Genomic DNA, 21838 nt, shown 5'->3' with positions numbered 1-21838 from the left:
TGGGAAGCAGGCTCCAAAATGTCAGTGCAGATCCTGATGTGGGGCTTGAACTCACAAACTGTGAGATCATGACCTGATCCAAAGTCTGATGCTTAACCAACTGAGCCACCCAGGTGCCCCATTTTAGATGTCATTTTAACAGCATGGGAAGTCATTGGGAGTTTTTTTGTTTTGTTTTTTTAATTTTTTTTTTTTAACATTTATTCATTTTTCAGAGACAGAGACAGAGCGAGAGGGGGCGGGACAGAGAGGGAGACACAGAATCCGAAGAAGGCTTCAGGCTCTGAGCTAACGGCACAGAGCCCAATGCAGGGCTCAAACCCACGAACTGTGAGATCATGACCTGAGCTGAAGTGGGACGCTCAACTGACTGAGCCACCCAGGCGCGCCGTCACTGGGAGTTTTTAAGCATGGGCAATCTAATCCAGTGATCGGGTTTACCATATTTTAAAAATCCACTGGTGTTTTCTAGGGCTGCCACACAAAAATACAACAGGTTGGGTTGGCTTAAACAACAGAAATTTATTTCCCCACAGTTCCGGAAATTAGAATTCAAGATCACAGTATCAGCAGTGTTGGTTTCCTCTGAGGGCCAGAAGAGAAGGGTCTGTTCCAGATCTCTCTCCTTGGCTTGCAGAGAGCTTGCTGCTTCTTCATGTGTTCATTCCTCTGTGCATACACCCTCTCTCTCACACACCCTATCTCTTCCTCTTCTTGTAAGAACACCAGTCGAATTGGATTAAGGCCTCACCTTAATAGCCTCATTTTAATTTAAAGACCTTATCTCCAAATATGATTACATATTTGAGGGTTGGGACTTCAACATATGAATTTGAGGGGGACACAATTCAGTCCATAATAGAGGGCAAAATGAAAACAAAGGGGCACATGGATGGCTCAGGTTAGGTGACCAGCTCTTGGTTTCAGCTCAGGTCATGATCTCATGATCTGTGGGTTTGAGCCCGGTGTCAGGCTCAGCGCTGACAGTGTGGAGCCTGCTTGGAATGCTCTCTTCCTCTCTCTCTGCCACTCTCCCCCACCCCACCCCCCCATCTCCAAATAAATGAATACACTTAAAAAAAAAAAAAAGAATGGAAACATAGAGACCAGTTGGGATGCTACTGCAGTGTTGTAGCTAAAGATGCTAGTGGTTTGGATTAGGGTTTTTAGCATAGGAAATAGTGAGGAATGGTTGGATGTTAGAAGTAGCATGAATGAGTTTGCTACCTCTAAGTGAGAGAAAGAAAGGACTCAGGGATTATTATCAAGTTTTTGGCCTGAGCAACTGGGTTGCCATTTGCTGAGACTGAGATGACCAGGATGGGACAAGTCTGCAGAGAAAACAAGAATCAAGAATTCTATTTTGAACATGTTACATCTGAAATACCTATTAGGCATTCAAATAGAGATGTTAAATAGAAAGCTACACATGTGTGTCTGAAGACCAGGGACAGATATATATTAATTCATTTGGGAATCATCAGTGTTTCAGTTATCATACTACTCAACAAAACTTTTCTTGTTGCCTGATTCAATTTCTGCAGAGTACAAACTCCCAGTCTCCTGTCTAGAAATTGAGACTGCAGTCAGACAGGACTGATTCACTCAAATGCACAAGGATCTCTGTGTGAAGAGGAATCCAAAAGTGTACCTGATGCCTCTATAAATTCTCAACTGAATCCTACTTTCAGCCCCCATATTATGACATACCTGGTACCTACTTGTCATGAACCTCTTTGAAGTTCCTCACAGTGAATCAAATTGCTTCTCAGTGGTATCCCCTTCTGTAGCTTCTATCTACTATTAGTTATCATTCTTCCATATATTCACTCTTACAAAAATTTGCAGAAATCTCATCTGCTAGATCTCTGCTTTTAGCCAAGATGGAGAGACTAGAATTGTATTTATCCTCCTGCCTAAAACAAGAAACTCATACAAAACACATAAAACAGCAGTTTTCAGACAATGGATAACAGGCAGTGCAGGACTGTGATCCCTGAGGGAAGGGGGAACAAATGGTGAGCCCTACATTGAACCAGTTTACTTACTGCCTGGAGGCAGCTTCCAGGCTGCAGCACAGATGAGGAGAACCCAGACAAAGCCTGGATCTTTGGCTGAGTTGAAGAGATAGATATGAGAGTTCAGGGCGGCTAAAGTCCCCAGAATTTGCAGGACAGAGTAGTTCAGAGGACAGAGCTCTGTAGGGACAGATTGAGACCTGAAGGAGACTGGCTGAATTTTGAGCTGTGCATGCAGGAAAAGAATATAACTGGGTTCAAGGAAATGACCTATGTAAAATAGTAGACAAAATTAATTCCTAGACCCTACACAGGGCTGGGAATCAATTATTTGTGATCCCATAAGACACAGTGGAAGGATCTTGCATTATACAGGGAAGTCAGATAGAATTCTCAACAGATTATTGCCTTAATTATGGGATTAAATCATCCAAGACTAAAGGCTGCTCTTCACCTAACTGACTAATCTTAATTTCAAAAGGATCTGATTTCAAATACTTACCTATACACTATTTAAAGAAATTCAACAAAACCCAGTAACAATGCAAAATTCACAATGTCTATCATTTGATTAAAAATTATGAAGCATGCAGGGACGCCTGGGTGGCTCAGTCGGTTAAGCGTCTGACTTTGGCTCAGGTCACGACCTCACAGTTCGTGGGTTCGAGCCCCGCGAACCCCTGTGTCGGGCTCTGTGCTGACAGCTCAGAGCCTGGAGCCTGCTTCAGATTGTGTCTTTCTCTCTCTCTGCCTCTCCCCACTCGTGCTCTATCTCTCTCTCTCTTAAAAATAAATAAAAATTTAAAAAATATTTTAAAAAATTATGAAGCATGCAAAGAAACAAGAAAATATCCATAATCAGGAGAAAAATAGAAAAATCAATCAATAGAAACAAATCTAGAAATAACAGATATAATGGATCTAGCAGACAAACTATTTAAAACAGATTTTACAGATACATGTGAATATATATACAGATACATATTCACAAAGGTAAAGGGAAACATGACCATGATGAAGAGAGAAAGAAAAATATTTTTTAAAAGCCCAAGTAGAACTTCTTCAAATGAAAATAGGCCTGAAATAATAAAAATACATTGTATAGGATTAAAAGCAGACCAGATATTGCAGAAGAAAAGATCAGTGAATTTGAAGAAAGAGCAAATAGAAACTATCCAAAATGAAGCACAAAGAGAAAACAAAATGAAGAAAGCATCAGTTACCTGTGGGATACTATGAAATGGTCTATATGTGTGTAATTGGAGTCTAGAAACATGGAGGTGGCAAAAAAAGTTTTGAAGAAATAATAGCTAAAATATTTTCCAAATTTGATGAAAACTAAACAGATCCAAGAAGTTCAAAGAACCACAAACAGAATAAAGAAAAACATTATAAGGCACATCAATAATACATTATATAGAAAAAACAGAATTAAAACATAATTCTCATCAGAAACAATGAAAGTGAGAAAAATATGGAGAGGTATCTTTAAAGCATTGAAAAAAAATTCAATATAGAACTCCTTATCCAGCAAAAACATCTTTCAAAACTGAAGTCATAATAGACTTTTTCAGAAAAATAAAAGCTAAGAGAATTTGTCACCAACACAAACAGGACTTTTTAAAAATATAAACCCATAAGGGAAAGGAGAAAACAAAAAAGAAATTAGGAAATAACTTGAACTTAATGAAAATGAAAATGTAATGTGTAAAACTTTGTAAGATGCTGCTGAAGCAGTACTTAGAGGAAAATTTATGACATTAATGCTTTCACTACAAAACAAGAAAAGTCTCAAACCAATGAATGATTCAAGTTTCCACCTTAAGGAACAGAAAAAGAGGGCAAATTATACCCAAAGTAAGCAGAAGAAAAAAATAATAAAAGAGCAAAAATTAATGAAGTAGAAAACAAAAACAGAGAGACGTCAATGAATCCAAATACCATTTCTTTGTAAAGGGCAATAAAATTGATAAAGAAAAAAAGAGGGAAAAGGAAAATACAAAAATTATGAATATTAGGCTTGAAAGAGCCTACATTACAAATCCTACAGACATTAAAGGATAATATGAGAATACTGTGAACAATTTTGTGCTAATAAATTTGACAACTTAGATGAAAGAGAAATTCTTTACAAAGTACAAACTACCAAAATTTACTCAAGAAGAAACAGATAACCTGAAAATACATATATCTACTTTTTTTATAGTCTTTATTTATTCAAGGTTTATTGAAATATAATTGACACATAACACTGTGTAAAGTTTAAGGTGTACAATGTGACTGATAGAGGAATGTATTACAAAATGGTATACCACAATAAGGTTAGTTAATACATCTATCACTTCAGTTACCTTTATGTGTGTGTGTGTATGTGTGTGTGTATGTGTGTGTTAAGAATTTTTAAGATCTCCTTTTAGAAACTTCCAAGTATGCAATAAAACATTCTTAACTGTAATTCCCATATTGTACATTAAATCCCCAGAACGTATTCATCTTATACCTGGAAGTTTGTACCCTTTGACCATCATACCACCCATTTCCCCTACCCCCCAAGCCCCTGGCAACCACCAGTTTACCCGCTGTTTCTATTCTGATGGTCTTTAATTTCACCATAATGTGTCTGGGTGTGACGTCTCCTCTTACTTCTTGTTTAGCACTCTTCAAGCCCTTTCAATCTGAAACTATTCTTTTTTTTATAATATAGGAATATGACTTGTAAGAATTCTAAAACACTATGTCAGTGTTTAGTATGTACACTACTCAGTAAATTTAAGTGCTATTATTTATCTAAGTGTTATGACTGGCCAAATAAATGAATATTTGGCATTTCTTTCAATACTGCTAGCTCTAGTAGAATAATGACATTGTCTTCTTTACTATTCAAAGGCTGGCTAACATAATACACTGTGTGTCTTCTATTGCCATCTCTATGCTAACAACTCACAAATATGTATCTTCAGCCAATCTCTCTTTTTCTTTTTACCTCCATACTGGTATATCAAATTGTCTACTTCGACATTTGCCTATTCATAAGCATTTTAAATCAACGTGTCCAAAAATAAGTTATACTTACTCTCGAACATGATGCTCCTATAAATTTCCCCTACTTGATGTGACTTCAAACCCATCAAAAACCTAGAAATTTTCCTTAGATTTCCATCTAGCTTTATTTCTCCAATCCATCAGTCATAAAAGTGATTTTGGTAAGTCCACTTATCTGCATTTCCAATGACACCATTGAAAGACAAGTCACCATGAACTGACACCATACTTACTAGAATTCTAAATGTTTCCCACCTCCAATACATCCCTCCAATTCATTCTCCCAGTGCTTCTCAAACTTGAGTGAACATAAGAATCATCTGAGGAGTTGAAAAAAAATATTAGTTTCTGGCATTCATGCACAGATATTATACCTCAATTAGTCTTAAGCAAGGCCAGGTATCTGTACATTTTAAAGTTACCCAGAGTTGACTTTCAGTTTGTTTTGGGGATATAGAGAGCTGGAAGGAGCATTTCTCTCATCACTGCAATAGAAAAGAGGCAAACTGGGGTGCCTGGGTGGCTCAGTTGGTTAAGTGTCAGACTTCAGCTCAGATCAAGATCTCGTGGTTCATGAGTTCAAACCCTGGGTCAGACTCTGTGCTGACAGCTTAGAGCCTGGAGCCTGCTTTGGAATCTGTGTCTCCCTCTCTCTCTGCCCCTCCCCTGCTTGTGCTCTGTCTCTCTCTCTCTCTCAAAAATATATAAACATTAAAAAAATTTTTTTAATTAAAAAAAAAAGGAAATCAGGTAAACTAACCTCAAATGCCCAACTATATTTGAAGCTGTCAGACAGCTGAGGTCACAGAGCAACCAACTGGCCCAAAATCTAAGGAAATACAAATGTCTGCAGAAAGAGAAGATATATCAGCACTAACATACTGGGATGGACACAACCAGACACTGGTAAGATAAGTTCAGCTAAAATAATTGAGAAATTCATGAAGGCTGAATGTGAGCTGTCAGCACAGTATGAAAATCATAGTGGCTGCAGAAATGGACCGTGTCTACACCTTTTTATAGGCTCTTTCTCCACAAACCTTACCAGCACTTATAAGAAAGATTGGAAAGAGCCCTAATAAAGTGTCCATTGGTGTGCAATCTAGAAGAGGACAGCTCATTCTGTGATTCTTCACTATGGAATGAAAGTCTTAATCTTTCATTAAAATAAAGAGCAACACATACTATTGTACCCAGGGTGCTGAGGAAAAGTAATTTCAGCAGGGAAGGAACAGGGGGAAAAATCCCACTCTTGGTGGAGAGATAGGAGAATTGAGAAGAACACAGCCTCAGAGATCTAGGGATCCATAGATTCTGCTTGAAAACTAAGGCTTAATCAGAAAAAGAGAGAGAGTATGATCAAACCACTTCTTTCTCCCCCTCCCAGCACTGTTCCCCTCCAAGTTAACAAATTTGGAATAAAAAATAACATCAAAATACTGCTGGGTGAATGACTGCAGATGTATAAGAGTATGCAAAGAGATCTCTGAGACATAGAACAAAGCAAGACCTAAAGCTCAGGGTTGAACAGACATTACTCTGGGAACCCAACCCAGCCCTAAACACAAAATCTAGCTACAGAAATTTTAAAATTAAATTCAGCTCAAGCCCTATCTAGATTAACCTCCTGCCTCCTCTCCAACTAAAGGCCTAGGAGGAGGAAAGGTACCCATTTCCAGGCATAGAAATTATTCTACTGCCCAACACAAGAAGTCCAGTCTTCAACCAAATATTACATGTCATACAAAAAGGCAAAGAAAACACATTCCTGAGAGACAAAGCAATCATCAGAACCAGATTACATATGACACATATATTGGAGCTATCTGACAGTGAATTTAAATAACTATGATTAACATTTAAAGGCTCTGATGGAAAAGGTGGACAACATGCAATATCATGTGGGCAATTTTAGAAAGAAAGAATCAAAAGGAAAATGTTAGAACAAAAAGCACAGTAACAGACATGAAGAATGTTTCAATATGCTCATTAGTGGACTTGACATAGCTGAGAAAAGAATCAGTGAACCTGAAGATAATCAATAGAAAGTACCCAAACTAAAACACCAAGAGAAATAAAAGTAAAATATTACAGGGCAGAAAAATCCAAGGGCTGTGAGATATCAAGCAGTCTAGCATCTGCATAATTCAAACCCCAGAAAAAGAAGAGAATATGGCAGCAGAAGAAATATTCAAGCAAAGGACAGTTAAGAATTTTCCAAAATTAATGGTAGACACCAAACCAAAGATCCATGAAACTGAGAGGACACTAATCAAGATGAATTAAAACACACATACACACACCACCACCACCACCACTACCAGTGGTATATCATATGCAAATTGCTAAAAACAAAAGACAAAGATAACATCCTGAAGGCAACCACAGGGGAGAGGAGGGAATGACATGAAGACATGAATTACAGCAGACTTCTTGTTAGTAACCAGGCAAGCCAGAGGACAATGGAGTAGCATCTTTAAAATGCTGGGGTGGGGGGGGGGGTACCTATCAACCTAGAAATCTATGCCTAGCAAAAATATCTTTCAAAAATGAAGCAGAATTTAAGACTTCTTTAGACAAAGAAAACAAACAAACAAAAAAACAGAGATTCCATTGCCATCAGATCTATTCCACAAGAAATGCTAAAGGAAGTTCTTCAAGAGGATAAATTATGATAATGGATTAAAACTTGGACGTACACAGGGGCGCCTGGGTGGCTCAGTCGGTTAAACGTCCAACTTCAACTCAGGTCATGATCTCATGGTTTGTGAGTTTGAGCCCCTCATCAGGCTCTGTGCTGACAGCTCAGAGCCTGGAGCCTGCTTCAGATCCTGTGTGTCCCTCTCTCTCTGCCCCTCCTCCACTTACACTCTGTTTCTTTGTCTCTCAAAAGTAAACATTAAAAATATTTTTTTGAAAAACTTAGATGTACACAAAGAAATAAAGAATGATGGATATGGATAAATGCAGATAAAATATTTTTTATTTTAATTGCTCTAAAAGATAACTGTTAAAGTAAAAACACTGCAAAGTCTTGTATATTTAGAGCATATGTAAAAGCAAAATATATGACAACAATAGCACAATGAATGGAAGGGAGGAATTGGGAATATACTGTTGCAAGGACCTTACGTTATATGTGAAGTGGTATATTACTAGAGGATTATATTAATTCTGTGTAGACCATAGGCGTGAAAGAAAAAATTTACAGAAATATGTGACCATGAATTCCACAACTGCATTTCATTTTATGTATTTTATTTATTCTGGGATTTCTGGAAAATTCTCAACAATAATTCCTCCACCTTCCCTTAGCTTTTTTTTCTCTCAATTGAGAGATTTTCATTAGGAAAAATATTTATACTTCTACCTTTCATATATTTCCTGTTTTGTTTTCCACTTCATAATTCCTTCCTTGATCTGACCATCCAGTTCATGAAATAACTCTGGAACTATACTGTTCTGCTCTTCAACCCAATCGAACTTACAAATGTTTGTGCATTGTGTTTCCAAAATTCTTCCTTCTTTCTCTGAAGCTTTTTATGAAGCTTATTTTAAATGTTTACTTATTTATTTTTGCGAGAGAGAGAGAGGAGAGAGAGAATCCCGCTCGGTGCTATTAGTGCAGAGCCTGACAGGGGGCTCAAACTCATGAAACTGTGAGATCATGACCAGAGCTAAAATCAAAAGTTGGACATTTAACTGACTGAGCCACTCAGTCACCCCGAAGTTTATTTTAAATTCTTTTCCACTTTGATCCATTAGTTTGACTTCCTCTGATACAAGTAGTTTCTATAATCATTTTACTTTAAATTTTTTTTTTTTTTTTTCAACGTTTATTTATTTTTGGGACAGAGAGAGACAGAGCATGAACGGGGGAGGGGCAGAGAGAGAGGGAGACACAGAATCGGAAACAGGCTCCAGGCTCTGAGCCATCAGCCCAGAGCCTGACGCGGGGCTCGAACTCACGGACCGCGAGATCGTGACCTGGCTGAAGTCGGACGCTTAACCGACTGCGCCACCCAGGCGCCCCGATAATCATTTTACTTTAATTGGTTATATTGCTTCTTATATGTTTCAGAAGCTTTCCCCCTCTGTTTATATTTACTCTTTGGGATCATCAGCTGCCTTGGCTAGTAATGTCTATCCAAAGGAAAGGAAGAAAAGCCTAAATATTGGTTCATGCTCCTCCAGAAGAGGTTAGGACTGGGGAAATGGTGTCTCTAGGATAGTGATCTGGCTCAAGCATTCACTGTTTTCTCCACTTTGGGCATCAATCACCTACCCTCCAGGGTATCTGACAATCCCTCTCCACCAGTCACTGCTACTGGTGGGAGAGTAGAGGTGCAGGCCAGCCAATCCGTACTCATTGTGCTCTGCTCCTGTCTCATAGGCCACACTTCCAAATGTCTTTGGCAGTTCTTGTTTTTTCTACCTACCCCTTAAAAGTTGCTATTTTCTAAAGCTCCTTGCACATTCCTATTTTCCGTAACACTGGGCAGGTTTACATTTTTATTGCCTTTACACTGTGCCTGCACAAAATAACATTCAGTGTTTGTTAAACAATTTTCCAATTGAAAAAGCCAAACGACCTTTCCAACCACATCTTTCTTCTTGGAGGAGCTAAGTACTCTCAGCTTCAGAGTACTTGTTTTTAATAGTTCAGTTATTTATCTTAAAAAGGAGTTAAACTGCTAAACAAAACTTAAATGCAGAATAATTCTAAAGTTCCTCCCAACTCTATATTTCTGTGGGTCCACATTTGTACTGTAGAGTTGCTTGAACCATATACTTTTACCATGTTTAGTCTCTGATGGATGTCAGCTTAACATTGAGAGGATTCATTGCTAATTTTTAGCTCTCGGTGAAAGTCACTGTGGCTAGCCTTCTACACAAATATTTTCGTATTCACATTTAGATTTACTAGAAATCTTCAAGGAGGGTTTTTCTTCTGGAATGCTTTTCCTTACACTAAATTGCTCTTCTGAACCATTCTGAAGTGATTCTGTTGATTCTTTTTATTAACATCCGTTTTTTACTATTTTCAGAACATAACAAAAAAGACTTTGGCTTCTGATTTCTTATTCAAAACCTAGTTAACCAGATATAAAGAAAATAAAGAAAGAAAGAAAACTGACCAGTAAAAGCTGAAATTATTATCCTTCTTGAAGAAAACATATGAAAAAATCTTTGCTTTCTAGGAGAAGATTTCTTATGTATGATACCAAAGGCTTGATCCATAAGATAACAAATTGATAGACTGAATTTCAGCAGTTAAAAACCTCTTCAAAAGGCTTTAGTAGGGTAATAAACAAGCTGAGAAAGGGAGAAAATATTTGCAGAATGCATATAGAGTAAGGACATTTATCAGAATGCGTAAATAATTCCCAAAATTCAATAATAAAGTAAAAAAAAATTTTGTTAGTGAGCAAAAATACTTCACCAAAGAAGATATAAAGAAGGAAAATAAGCACTTAAAAATGCTCAACTCAACATCTTTAGACATTTGGGAAATGCAAATAAAAATAACAGCAAGATATCTCTGCATACCCATAGAATGGCTAATTGCAACATAATTAGAAATATGTTTTTGGTTTCTGCCCCTGGGTTCCTGACAGAGCTCCTAAAACTCTTGTAATTTGCATAGCGATCGGGATGTTAGGAGCATCTTTTGTTTTAACATTTGGTCTTTGGTCTTGGTTCCTGACATAGGGCTCCTACCTCTTTTGGATTTCCTGAGTGATAGGAGCACCTTTTGTTCTAATGTTGCAACTCTTGGTGGCCTCCTGGATAGCTTCAGGATGGAGGCTGGTTATCAGAAAGACCAGGCCATGATTAGAAACGTGGAACTTTTAGAACCACCCCCCTCCTCTGGGGGCTAGAGATTGCCTATCTGATGCAGCCTCCATAAAAATCTCTAAACTATATTCTGAGAGCTTCCAGGTTAGTGAACATATCCATGTACCAGGACAGTGGCACACCCCAATTCCAAGGGACAGAAGCTTCTGTGCTTGGGTTCCTTCCAGATCTATGTATCTTTTCATCTGGTTGTTCATTTGTATCCTTCATAATAAACATAAGTTTAAAAAAAAACCTGGCCATCTGTAGAGACCGCATGAATCTTCAAACTATTATATTCAGAAAGTTTCTTTTTATCTCTATGTGAATGTTTCCAAATTCTTCACACTAACAACTCAGATTCAGAAATCTCAAGTGAATCTATACACAGTCTTAGAAATCAATGCTAAATTATCAGTTGTCATGCCTGGATGTGGGTGACTGGGTTTCCCAACCATGAAAATAGTTTCTATTACAAAAAATGTTACATTTCATTTTAGGAAAAATGATATCCACATGATGGCACTATAACCTACAAAATTAGAGGTTGTCAATTTATGAAGACCAAGAACTTGGTAAATTCTAGAGTACTTGCTATTGATGAAACATGCTTAAAAATAAGGCATTTTATATACAGATAATATGGATATCATTTCCTTTATATTTTATAGAGACATACTGGCTAATACTTAATTTCCAGTGCAGTTTTCACATGGCTCATTTAATAACAGCATCTTAGGGGCGCCTGGGTGGCGCAGTCGGTTAAGCGTCGGACTTCAGCCAGGTCACGATCTCGCGGTCTGTGAGTTTGAGCCCCGCGTCAGGCTCTGGGCTGATGGCTCAGAGCCTGGAGCCTGTTTCCGATTCTGTGTCTCCTTCTCTCTCTGCCCCTCCCCCGTTCATGCTCTGTCTCTCTCTGTCCCAAAAGTAAATAAAAAACGTTGAAAAAAAAATAAATAACAGCATCTTAGTTCTGAGCTTATAGAAAACAGTTATTAAACATTTTTAGCATATGGCACTGAACTAGATAGGTCAAACGAAACCAAACGAAAAGGTATTTAGAAGCCTGTTGTGAGCATTCGACTGTTTTGGAAGCTACTGAATGCATTCCCATAATGTCATGTCTTCCCATAGGTTATTTTAAAGGCTAATCTAGGAATAGGGACAGAGCCATCATGAAGTTATATTCTGGCAGGGGAGATAGGCTTTAACTACATGTTGACATTATTAATTACAATTATAGTAAACACTACAAAGGAGATGTCTAAGTAAAATAAAAACATATAAACGGTTAAAGGGTTTTAATCCAGTCTGCCAAATAAAAGGAAGCTTCACTGAAGAAGAAATCATGAATGAGGCAAGCTCTGAAGGATGATTAGAAATTAAAGAGATAAGGGGCACCAGGGTGCCTCAGTCAGTTAAGGTCTGACTTCGGCTCAGGTCATGAACTCGCGGTTTGTGAGTTTGAGCCCCACATCGGGCTCTGTGCTGACAGCTCAGAGCCTGGAGCCTGCTTCAGATTCTGTGTCTCCCTCTCTCTCTGTCCCTCCCCAGCTTGCACTCTGTCTCTCTCTCTCTCTCTCAAAAATAAACATTAAAAAAATATTTAAAAAAAATTAATGAGGTAAAAGAAAGGGAAAAGCATTATAATCACAGGGAACCACATGTGCAAAAGGACTGAGGCAGCATATATCAGTAACTGAGAACATTAACAAAAAGCCATCCCATCTTGATTGATCTATACAAATCAGGATTTAGTTCAAATGTTTTATTATCAATTCATTGATCTCTAAATGTATCCAATTTACGGATGAACTATATTTTAAGTTTGATAAGAAAATTAGCTGTTTAGAAGGAAACATACTTTTCCATGGCAAAAATAGTATAAATAATAGTACTATGAAGCCTATCTAAGCCACACTGTAATTACAATGGACTGTTCTCCTTGAATAAAGTATGTTCCCCATATATATTTCTCAATGCCTTAAATAAACAACAGTTCTGCATTATAATTAACAATAGAAGAAAGATAAAGTAGAAGTAATTTTAGAATGTATATTGTATGCTGAAGATAGAGAATAATTTAATTAGAAAAACCTTTAGGTGATCAATGGAGGCTTCTGGAAGTTCTAAACAGAACTTCTATGCACATTAAAGAGTTCTTTACAGACTGAGGGCATTGACTCCTTTTTAGCCTAATTTTACTTTAAAACTTGAAACTTTCTTTTCCTTGGTATAGTTGTATTACTAGCTCTACTTTTTTTTTGCCCAAACAGCATGATTAAATGTGTTCTAGTTCCTAAATGAAATAGAATCAGAGAAAGTAAGAAGAAAGGGGTTTTTCCCCTCCTTTAGCATTGAGCAGGAGTTCAAAAGAGGAAAGGAGAAACTAAAGGGTGAGTGTGTGAACATGGGGGAGTGGGCACAGGTGTGGCTGTGTAAGAGGAAGCCACTGCATCACAGTGACAAAAGGAGAGTTTTGCAGCCTATAGAGAACCTGAGTTACATGAGCACTTAAAGGCACCAAGAAAGGGAGTATGGCAGATGTTAAAAAAATCTCTTCAATGAAGAAAGTAATAGAAGGAAGGAAGATCAGAACCCCCCTTCCTCTGTCACAGGTAGTGAGGTCAGCCAGGGATATTTAATAGCATCCTGTGACTTGTTAAAGATAAAGCTGGACACTAGTGAAAGTGGTAAAGACAGGTTTTTAATCATATCTCTACTATTGCAATAGAGAAAAGAGTCCAGCATGAACTGAACTCAACTTGGATTTGTAGAGAGGTGATTGGGTGCTTTAAAGGGAGGAGGGGGGAATAGGGAGGGGGAAGAATGGAGCTCAACAGAGTCTGGGAAGTGATCAGTTACAAAAAGTGACAAGGCAGAGTTGAGCCATTTAGATTTGTTAACTGGTACTTATGGAATCTCTTACCCTCCCACAGAGATTGGGAGACAGGAGTCCTTTCTTTAGATGTTGGCAAGAGAACACGCTATAATTTCTTTTGACAGCTTTGAGTTTTCTTGGACAAGCAATTCAAATGGGGCTAGAGTCATTCTAGGGCTGACACCTTGAGCTGTTAGAAACTATGTTTGCTTGTGTTTTGTTCAAGTCTTTAGAAGTCAAGGATGAGGCTTAGGTGAGAAAAGGGCTCAGAGCAGCCTTTGTAAAGTTTGGTTAAGGAGAGACTATTTGTCAGGCTAAAGTGCAGTGTACAATTGGTTATTCCTCTGGATACCATTTTCACATGTTGTAAGTTCAAAATGTAACTACTGTACATGTCTTAAGGATTAAACTTTACTAGATGATTTCAAAATGTTTCTACCACGTCTTCTACCATACTATGAATATGATATAAACTGACTATATAAATAATGATAGCAAATAGTTACTGAGCTTTGTACTATATTAAAGCCTTTATATTTATTAATTGATTCTTCACAAATGCCTTATGGGATCAGTATCATGATTCCTCTTCTACAGCTAAGGAAAAGTAGGCTTGAGAGTGGGGCTAAAATTTTTGACATAATTTTGGCAAAAATTGTGGCACAGAGCCCTTTTCCAATATGAGATGTATTGGTAATAACAATCTCTCTGTTCTTAATGCCTGGCCTCTCCCATGCTCTAGTTCTTAAAGGCTTGAAGAGGGCTGTGTGTGTATGTACATATATATGTATATATACATGTATGTGTATGTATATATGTGTATGTATATATACATGTATATATGTATATGTGTGTGTGTGTATATATATGTATATATATAAACAGTCTCTACCCTGTTACTTTTCCTTTCTTATTCTTTCTTTCCACCCCTAAACCTTTTTGCTGATAACCTGATTTATTTTCCAGAACAGTGACCCCAAGTCATAGCACTGACACCTTCTATTCCTGTTAGCCTAGTCTTTTTTTCCCTTCCTTTTGATCTGATCAGTAGCCCATTTCACCATCTGAATTGATCCTGATGCTTTTTTACTCAGTTCTTGCTGGCTCTTGATATCTGTTTTTAATTTGGCTTACTTGATTTCTCTTTTTTCTGACAACCATGCACACATCTGAGTTTCAATAGCTGCCATTTCAATGTAATGGAATTTAGTCTTCAGAATTTAGTCCTGATGAAACAGTTGTTGAAATGAGCCCTCTTTGTCATGGGAGATGCTGTTTTATTTCAATCCAGTAACTTTCTAATCCTCTCATAACATGGGACTCAATTCTTTTAAAGGATTTTACGTTGGATTTAATTCTGAGACCAGTTTCAAATTTCTTTTCAATAATTAAAATAATTAATAAAGTACTCAGCAGTTCATATGCTCTATGAGTCATCATTCATGTCTCTGCCATGCTGGTGTTCTTCTGGCATCTCATTTACGTACTTAAAAATAGAAAAAAGAAACACTAATTACTATCATTTTTATATCAAAAATATTTGGAGAACTAATTCTATCAAATTCTGCAGTTTCCAAGGTTGAACAGTGGTCAGTTTTAGACAAGCTTCTTAGTTTTCCAGTCCTTATGGTTCTCTCTGACATTAGCTATAGTGTGATTCTATGTGAAAAAAATAAATCTTGGCAGGCAACTGAATTTGTGGTCAATAAAAACATGTAGAAAACATTTGAAAGTAGATTTTCATGATTTAAAAAATGATACGTGACAGTTTAATGACTGCAAATAATCTCCTAGTTTTAAAGAATTCAGTGGCCTGAGTTTGTATTATAATACTCATCCTTTTACCATGGTTCTAAGTATTCTGCTGAGTTCACAGCCAGTAGATATTGATGTTTAAGTTTATAATCCTCAAAAAAAAAAAAAAAAAAAAAAAGAACACACCCCCACATATAAAAGGATATTTCCTATGCTGGAAGTAGGACTGTTAACTTTCTTGTAGCAGGAAACATTTCTTCCCAAACAGCAAATTGGAGACATCATAAATCGAGTGCATATTACATTGACTTCTTTTCCTTTTCTCAAATTTTTAAACTGGACACACTATATTTGTTAGAGTCTCAAATCCTAAAGCTTGAATAGAAAGGGCCTGTGTAAATACCTTTCAAGTGAATCCATTTTCTAATTCTCTCCTGCGGTAAATTAATAAACAAAAAAGGAGGATAGCCATTTAATGCAAAATTCTGAGATCTTGTGGTATAGTAGTAGTAGCACAGGGTTAAAAGTCACAAATCCTGGATTCTAGTCTCGATATTACTATTGGTTAGCCAAAGCAAGTATTGTAACTACTCAGCCTCCACTTCCTAATTTAGTTTCCTTAAATTTTATTTATTTATCAGGGTGCCTGGGTGACTCAGTTGGTTAAACGTCTGACCAGCTTAGGTCATGATCTCATGGTTTGTGAGTTCAAGCCTCGCGTGGGGCTCTGTGCTGACAGCTCAGGGCATGGAGCCTGCTTTAGATTCTGTGTCTCCCTCTCTCTCTGCCCCTCCCCTGCTCACACTCTGTTACTTTCTAATCCTCAAAAATAAATAAACATTTAAAATTTATTTTTATTTATTTTTAGAGACACAGAGCGAGTGGGAGCGGGGGAGGGGCGGAGAGAAGCAGACAATCTCAAGCAGCCTCTGCACTGTCAGCATCAGCGCAGAGCCCAACACAGGTCTGGAACTCATGAAACCGCGAGACCATGACCGAAGCGGAAATCAAGAGCTGGATGCTTAACCGACTGAGCCACCCAGGCGCCCCTCCACTTTCTAATTTATAAAACAAAGGGGTGGATTTAGAGCTTAGATTCCACACAAGTCAATGAAGGAACTTGCACAAGTAATAAGGTATTAATTACAACTCACATTTATTCAGTGCTTACTTTGGGCCAAGCACAAAATTCTATATACTTACATGAATTAATCTTCACAACAACCTATGAGTCAGGTACTAATACTATCTCCATTTCATAGGCGAGGAAATGGAAGCACAGAGCAGTTTAGGAACTTGCCCAATATTTGCACAGCTAGTAAAGTATCAAAATTGGAATTTTAACTCAGAATTCTGGCCCCTGTTTCCTGACAACAATCATTTATCGCAAGCAAAGAGGAGACATTTTATTTCTAAGAAGATCAGTAAAGGAGATAGCATGTAAGCTAGGTCTTACAGTATGCAGAAGATTTTAACCGGCAGATATAGAGAATTGAGGAGAAAATGGAGTGAATAAAGCCCAAAAAGATTGGAAAATATAAGGTAATTATACGGAACAGTAAGTAGTAAGGTTTGGCTAAAATGCTGCCAGCATTTAATCTTGCAGCACACTAGACTCATCTGCAAATCTTAAAAGAAGTGGATTTATAGGTTCTTTTTTTGGGGATTCTGACTCAGTAAGTCAACAGGTAGGGCCTATGGCCTAGGAACATCTTTTCAACAAGTTTTTCACATGACTCTGATGTGCAGCAAGGTATTAAGAAGCAGTGTGGTATAAAACACAAAGGACTAACATGGAATAGGCCTGTATACCTAAGTTGGACTCAGATCATCAAGGGCTTTATGCCAAACTAAGATATTTGGACTCAGCCAGTAAGATCTCACTGACTTTTTTGCTTTAATTAAAATTTTATATTTTTAGAATATGTAATGCATGCATGTAGCAGAAAATTCAAGAGGCCAACAAAAGGAACTCAATCTGCTTTCCACCTTTGACTCCTTAAGTCCCAGTCCCTCTTAATCATTCAGGATTTTTAAGAAGAGAAATCACAAGAGCCATGTATTGGGAAAATGAACCAGATAGAAATATTTAAGAAGAACTATATTGGAGGCAAGGATGACCTCAGTCACACTGGTCATAGTGGGAATGAGAAGGAAAGGATGGATGCAAATTTCTACACATGAAAGCAATAGGATTGGCGTTAGCATAGGACCTAGAACATAGCAGGCTCTTTAAATTATAAACTAAATGGATCCTCAATGATATGAGTATACAATGACCAAAATGACTCCATGATTTAAAGGCAGGATGACCGGGAACTGAAAAGTGCTGCTACATTGTTGAAATAAAAACAATGTTCAAGAATGGAAAGGGAAGATGATATAGTTTTGAATCTATTGAGTTAGAAATGATCATAGGCCATGTAAGTGAAACTTCTATCAGATAGATGGAAATATGATTTGGTGCTAGGAAGAGAAGCTGGGAGCTTGAGGTATAACTTTGGGAATTTCCTTTCCAACAGAAATGGGAATGATGAAATAAGGAGGATGATGTAGAAGCAAATGATCAAGGGCAGAAAATTCAGAACTATCTGCATTTAGAGAAACAAAGGTGAGTGAAGCCAAGAGAGTCAAATGTCATGGAAATTCAGAGGTGGGGGGAGACCTTAAGAAGGTAGTATTAATTAGGAAAAGAGGTCAAGGAGGATGAAAAATGTAAAAAAAAGTTTCAGATTCTCTAATCAGAAAGAAGGGAGAAAGAGGGCAAAAATCAGACAGCCAGGAAATAAGAAATGAGTAGGTGGTAAGGAAGTGAAAATAGCAAGTGCTTTCTATTCTTGAGAATTCTGATAGCGAGAGGATTGGCAAGAGCTGGAACAACAACCATCTGGGCAAAAAAATGTTATGTGAACGTGCACCCTAGAGCTAGAAACTCTGTAGCCTTCCTTCTGGGAAAAGCAGTGTCAACAGTTTTCAAGTAGAGGCAAGATATGAACACATTTGCAGGGAGAGGAGAAGGAGCTAAGAGGAAGAGAGAGAATAAAGGCACAATATGGGAAAGAAAAGACACCTATTTTGGAGTGGTGTGGTGGCTCAGTCAGTTGAGCATCCAACTCTTGATTTCAGCTCAGGTCATGATCCCATGGTTGTTGGATCAAGCTCTGTGCTGAGCTTGGAGCCTGCTTAAGATTCTCTCTCTCTCCCTATGCCCCATCACTGCCTCTCTCTCTAAAATAAAAAAATAAAAAACAAAACAGTAAACATCAAAAAAAAATGATACTTATCTTACAACTGTATTTGGAAGGAGGTGTTCCTCCTGACTCACAAAGGGAGGGATAATTTAAGAGATTTTCAGGGGAAGAGGGAGTATTTGGGTGTGACTGACAGCCCGTACTTTCTCAGGAAAGTAGGTGCTCTAGTTGTTTCTCCTCAACAGAGAATTAAATATTGCCTAGGTGAGGAACCCAAAAATGTAGACACTAGACCAATATAAAAATGGCTGGTTTTTTTTTTATTGAGCACACACTTTATGGTAGATACTTTATTTAATCTTTGTAACAATGCAAAGAAGTAGGTACTATTATTCTTCCTGTTTTAAAACTTATGTCTTCATAACCTGCTCTTTTTTATCCCTGATATCCCATTAAAATTTTTTCTATCTTTATCTTATGTAAAAAACAAAACAAAACAACAACAACAAAAAAAAAAACCCTGAAAAATCAGCTCTTGGCATTTCTAATGAAATGTTTGAATTATTTGAAAGGGATACCCCTGAGAGGCAGGTGATTTGTCTCAGAGCTCAAGCTTCTTTTAGAATCCTTCACTTTGGGTAGGCAGAATGATGCTCCCACTCCCCAAAAATGTCTACATTGTAATCACTGTTAACCTATGAACATGTCAGATTACATGGCAAAGTTACAGGTAGAATTAAGCTGTATTACAGATAGAATTAAGCAGCTGATCAGCTGATTTTGATACGGGAAGATTATCCTGGATCATCAGGGTGGGCCCAGTGGTTCTACCAAGGAGAACTGGGACGCAAGAGAATCAGAGAGATGGCAGCATGAGAAAGAACCAGTTGTTGCTGGCTTTGAAGATGGAGAAAAGGAGTCATGACCCAGGGAATGTGGGTGGTCTCTAGAAGATGAAAAATGCAAGGACATGGACTCTTCCCTGGAGCCCACAACCCCTTGACTTTAGCCCATTGAGATGTTTATTTTTTTTTCTCAGCAACTTTTCTAAAAAAAATTTTTTTTAATTTATTTATTTTTGAGACAGAGAGAGACAGAGCATGAACGGGAGAGGGTCAGAGAGAGAGGGAGACACAGAATCTGAAACAGGCTCCAGGCTCTGAGCAGTCAGCACAGAGCCCGATGCAGGGCTCAAACTCACATACCGTGAGATCGTGACCTGAGCCGAAGTCGGATGCTTAACCGACTGAGCCACCCAGGCACCCCTCTCAGCAACTTTTCAAGTGGTGTCCTTGACACTGGCTTTGTGCATGACACATTCCTGAGTACTATAGGACTGTTAGATAATAAATGTGTTGTTTTAAGTAAGTTTGTGGTAATTTCAAATAGCAGCACTAGGAAATTGCATGTATCTTCCCCACTGCTATGTCATGCCCTCTCTTTTCAGATCCCAGGTACTCTCCTGTTCTCAAAAGCAGGTACTCTCAAGAAGGATTTGACATTTACATCTTAGTGTATGTTGCTTTACCACTAATTCTTACATTTAAGCCCTTTATTCATTTTATTGAGAGACAGACCGACAGACAGTGTGAGTGGGGGAGGATCACAGGGGGAGTCAGACACAGAATCCAAAGCATGCTCTATGCACTGAGCTATCAGCACAGAGCTGGATGCGGGGATGTGGGGCTTGAACTCAAGAGCCTATGAGATCATGACCTGAGCTGAAGTCAGAGGCTTAAGGGATTGAGCCACCCAGGCACCCCCATTTTAAGCCCTTTAGAATGTGTACTTTGTTAAAGAAATTTAGGAACAAACAAGTAGGTGGAGAACAATGTTCTGGGAAAGAATGATCACAATTTCCCCTCAATCACCTGTAGCTAAAAATCCATTCATCTTGCACTGGTCAACCTTGACCACAATGAATGGTATGATTTTGAGGATTTGGTAATCCTTTTTTATTTCCTTCCCTTCTAATGACCCTCCCCCAAGCTAAAATGAGCTGTATTATGGATGCATAAATATTCGGTGCCAGCCTTGTCTAACTACAGACTTGGTTGTTTTGTAAATTTAATTTGTAAACTCGCTAGTGTTCCTTAAGAAATTACTATTTATCAGGCGGTGATGGGCTTTATCTACTATACTGCAAGGAGGAACTTCAGAATTCTGCTTATATCAATAGGAGGAAGTGAACTTACCAGGTTTTCCTCTTATTTCTGTTAGTATGCATTACAGCTGAAAGTAGTTCAGGTTGGCCAAAAACTGGCAGTGAAGACAGTTCAGAATTTTCTCCCACTCTACGGGGATTGTAATATTTCACAAAGCTTCCCTTTTCTACCTGCTCTACGTTGACAGATTTTTTTTTTTCTCAGCAACTTTTCAAGTGGTGTCCTTGACACTGGCTTTGGGCATGACACATTCCTGAGTACTATAAAGTTGGGTGGTAATCATTGTTTGAATTCGTTTTTCCTTAATGTAAAGAGACTTATCTATAGGCTACAAAGCCTCCATTTCTGAGGGCTTACTCAGCCTTACAATTCAGTACGTTCTGAGTATGCGTAAGTGGGTTCCTAGTTTATAACGGGTCAGCAACCAACGTTCCTCTTACTGGAAAGCCCTCGGTTTCCACTGGATGAAAACTAAACTCTCCTCTTTTTAAAGGCAGGGATTTTTGCTTGTCACCAAAAGCCTTCCTTTCCTCTGTCACATCTCCAAGTGGGGACTGTCGCTGTTTCTCCACGACACTGACGCACAAAGTCACTGTTGAGGCGGCAGTAGTCTGAGAACAAGCCAGCTGGGTTTCCCAGAAAGCTCAAGTCCAGGACCTAAAAGCGTCTTTCAGAATGGCAGACGCTGCAGGAGCGTGTGAGTGGGGACGCTCCAGGTATCCGCTCAGCAGCCCCGGGAATCCGCAGGAAGCGCCTCTGGCCGGTAAAGACCCACAACGCCAGCGTACCTCAGCTTGGGTTGGGATGGGAGACGCTCTAGGCCGCAGCCCAGAGAACAAGAGACCTCGAAGCCGAGAACCCAGCACGGCCGTTAGCTTAGTTTGTAATTAACCAGGCTTCCGGCGCACGCGCGGCGGGGCAGCTTCCGGCTTCCAGCCCACCCCTCAG

The 21838-nt window shown here is 38.4% G+C and overlaps 1 protein-coding gene across 1 annotated transcript in view; it reads left to right on the top strand.

Annotated features, from left to right (window-relative positions):
- Positions 1 to 21524: 21524 nt before the first annotated feature.
- The window catches only part of CREM (cAMP responsive element modulator), a 72484-nt gene continuing 72170 nt past the window's right edge, over positions 21525 to 21838 (top strand). Inside the window, exon 1 of the mRNA XM_086714555.1 lies at positions 21525 to 21653. The gene's annotated coding sequence lies outside the window, so the exon portion shown is untranslated. The remainder of the gene's footprint in view (positions 21654 to 21838) is intronic.

The sequence above is a fragment of the Puma concolor genome, chromosome B4 (genome assembly GCF_028749965.1).
Source record: "Puma concolor isolate L17-30 chromosome B4, mPumCon1.1.hap2, whole genome shotgun sequence".
Taxonomy (NCBI): domain Eukaryota; kingdom Metazoa; phylum Chordata; class Mammalia; order Carnivora; family Felidae; genus Puma; species Puma concolor.
The sequence above is the reverse complement of the archived record's forward strand: the minus strand, read 5'-3'. Positions and strand labels throughout refer to the sequence as shown.